Source organism: Myotis brandtii, unplaced genomic scaffold, assembly GCF_000412655.1.
Source record: "Myotis brandtii unplaced genomic scaffold, ASM41265v1 scaffold363, whole genome shotgun sequence".
NCBI lineage: Eukaryota > Metazoa > Chordata > Mammalia > Chiroptera > Vespertilionidae > Myotis > Myotis brandtii.
The window spans coordinates 4,494,285-4,497,651 of NW_005363938.1; the positions used below are offsets into that span (position 1 = coordinate 4,494,285).

Sequence of the window (3,367 nt, forward strand, 5' to 3'; positions counted from 1 at the left end):
GGTGGTCATAATAATCTGGCCACTCAGTGTATATATAAAAGGCTAATTTGCCAAGTGTCCCCTTGGGAGTTCGACCAGGAGACCAGGAGTTTGATTGCTCGCTATGACATGTGCTGACCACCAGGGGGCGGTGCAGAACAAAGGAAGGCCCTGCCGGCAACCTGAAGGCCCTGATTGGCTCTGATTGCCTGCCAAGCCTAGGGACCCTACCCGGGCATGAATTTTGTGCACCAGGCTGCTAGTACATAGATATAATGTTATGCAGCCATTTAAAATGTTATGAAAGAATATTTGACATGAAAAGTATCTTAACAATATGCTAAATGAAAGAGCAGTTTACAAAATAGTACACATAGTATGTTTATATTTTGAGAAAATATATGTATCTTAAAGACTGGCATTATATACACCCAAGGAATGACTATCCATTGAGTAGTGCTTTCTTCTTTTTTGTGTGTCCATATTTTCCAACTTTGCTTCAGTGAACATACTTATATTAAACACCATGGTGGTTTAAAATGCCCACAAATTAACACGCCTTTCAAAAAGTGGAGCCTGATCCCTCTCCCCTTGAGTGTGAGCTGGATTTAATGACTTACTTTGAATGGATAGAAAAAAGCAAAAGTGTTGATGTGCAACTTCGGAGAGTAGGTCTTAAAAGGTACTGTGGCTTCCTCCTTGTTCACTCTTTCAGATCACTTACTCTGAGGAAAGGCAGCTGTCAAATCATGAGGACACTTAAGCAGCCTCATGGAGTCTCATGTGGCAAGGAAGTGAGGCCTGCCAGCAGCCACGTGAGTAAGCAACCTTCCAATGACTGGTCTCGGCCAACAGCTTGACTGCAACCTATTGAGATGCTGAGCTACAACCACCCAGCTAAACTACTTTGAATCCTTGGCCCACAGAAACTGAGATAGTAAGTATTTGTTCTTTTAAGCCACTAGGTTTTGGAGTAATTTATTATACAGCAATAAGTAATTAATACACAATTTCTACAATTACTGTATTTAAATTGTAAACATTCTAGTATCTAAAATGAGCAAAATCTAGTTAACACACATTAGAGTGTTGCTTTAACATGGCTTATGTCTGTCTGAGTATGCTGTACTTTACAGCAGGAATTGAAATGTTTGAAACATTAAGGTTCTTATACTCTAAATGTAGTGGTTGTTTTTATAACTAAGACATATAAATACAGTGCCTTGCACATATCAGACAAAAAAGAATAAATTTTTTTAACTCATCATCTAAAAATACAAAGTATTATATGAACAAGTAGCTAAGGGGTGCTTATGTGAAGTTGTACAGGATTTCAAAGAATGGACATTCAATGTGAAGGCTTCAGGAAGAAAGTGGCATTTAAATAATTATAGGTGGAATTAGTTTCAAGATTAAAACTGTAAAGGGGGAAATAGTATGCTAAATATAACAGCACAGATTCAAATGAAGAATTATGGTGAGTGCCCTAACCGGTTTGGCTCAGTGGATAGAGCGTCGGACTGCGGACTGAAGGGTCTTGGGTTCGATTCTGGTCAAGGGCATGTACCTTGGTTGCGGGCACATCCTCGGTGGGGAGTGTGCAGGAGGCAGCTGAATCGATGTTTCTCTCTCATCGTTGTTTCTAACTCTCTATCCTTCTCTCTCCCTTCCTCTCTGTAAAATATCAATAAAATATATTTAAAAAAAAAGAATTATGGTGAGTTTAGAGGACAGAAGACCTGTATCAAGCAAGAATCAGTGTTTTTTTGGAAGTTGTGTCAAAACTTAAGAAAATCCAATAGATGATTTCCAGCACAATGTAAGATATCTAGGCTTTTTATCCTATAAGATTGAGGGGTTTATATGATTAAAACAGTCTTCTGGTAGATTAATCTAGAGTTTAAGCAACTTGACCAAGTCAGTATAGTTTAACTCCAAAGCGATTCCTACCATAACACACTGCCTGATGTTGGAGATATTGAAAAGAATTAATGTAGTGAGTGAAATAATCAAGACTTTGTAACCAGAGAGGAAGGACTGTATTCTGTAAACTTAAAAGTAGTTACCATTTATTGAGCATCTATTATGTGTCAGGCCCTTAACTGTGTCGGATGTTTCATATATTTTATCTATAATCCAATTTGGCAAGGTAATCCAATATTATTCCCATTTTACAAATGAGAAACCTGAGACTTGGAACTTGAAAGTAGTTGCCACTCAGAAGTTTGCTGACTGCTAGAGTGGTGTTCACAGCTAGGATTAATATTCAGATTGCTTCTTCCAGTACACACCTTTCTCTCCTAACCATGGATTCACCACTGGGTGCCAAGGGCTGAATGAATGCAGAGTGAAGATAAAGGAAAGGTACCCGGCCATATTCTGTATAATTTTAAAACTAAAATTCAACTTTTTTCCTTGGACATGGAGGTTTGTGGTTGGTTCTGAACCACATAACATTGTCTACAGTTGAGGAAAATTGTGATGCTGGAAAGAGCGAATGCTTTACAAAAGTATCTGTGATGCCCATCTTCTTTCTAACCAGCTGTGCAACCTCTAGAAAGATATGTGAACTCTCTGAGCCTCAAGAATCCCCTCTCTAAAATGGAGATAGTGTCCACCTTAAAGGATTGTTGTGCCATGTGAAGTGCAGAGAACCTAGCAACTAGGTTCAACAGACACTATTACAATTTAAAGTACTTCTTTTCTTGGAAAATAAATATTAAACCTGCACACTTGAGTTGAAATCTTGTACAAATTCCTATCTTTGTTCTCCTCCCCCCATTCATCTTTGTGACCTTTTCTTTAGGAAGAAGAATGCAAATATTTGTAGACTTAAAACTAGTTACTGTAGCAACTAAAAAAAAAAAACACTAGAAGAGTTAAAATGCCACTCTTGCTGCTGCTCTCTTTTAATTAAAAACCCTAAAAAGGCATACCCACTTGGATGTTACTTAACAACCAGAGTCTGGCCGTTGAAGCAGTAAACTTAAGCGATGCCAAAACCAAATTCTGTTGACCAACATGGATTCTCTCCCCTTAAGACCAGTTGCAGCTGGAGTCAAAGAAAAGACTTTTTTTTATCAGGTCCTTCGGTATCCTGTAGAAAAATCAGACAAAAACAAAAATCAATTATTTTCTTTGGTCCGAGCATCAACACTGGAAGTAAACCCCTCACTTGTATTTCTTTAAAAAGATGTTTTCTACCTTCCCTAGCCCCTTCCACCATTCCAGCTGCAGTCAGGAGATAAGCTGCGGGCTAACGGGGTCCACCTGCGACTCGCTAAGGCGGGGCCGCTTCCGAAGGGGCGACTCTGCCCGGGTCGAATCGTAGGGGACCAAGGAAGTGGCCCGCGGCGCTCGCGCTCACGGGGCTCCCCGGGCCCCAAGG

General features: G+C 39.7%; 1 protein-coding gene and 1 long non-coding RNA gene across 2 annotated transcripts in view; one reads left to right on the forward strand and one right to left on the reverse strand.

The window, feature by feature from the left end:
- The window catches only part of VKORC1L1 (vitamin K epoxide reductase complex, subunit 1-like 1), a 147,544-nt gene that overhangs the window by 3,087 nt on the left and 141,090 nt on the right, over nt 1-3,367 (forward strand). Inside the window, exon 3 of the mRNA XM_014544437.1 lies at nt 695-916. The gene's annotated coding sequence lies outside the window, so the exon portion shown is untranslated. The remainder of the gene's footprint in view (nt 1-694; nt 917-3,367) is intronic.
- On the reverse strand, nt 2,398-3,361 carry LOC102255405. The gene is made up of 2 exons (XR_313927.2): nt 3,184-3,361; nt 2,398-3,076 (listed from the first exon to the last, which is right to left on the reverse strand). It is a non-coding gene; the product is annotated as an uncharacterized LOC102255405 (long non-coding RNA).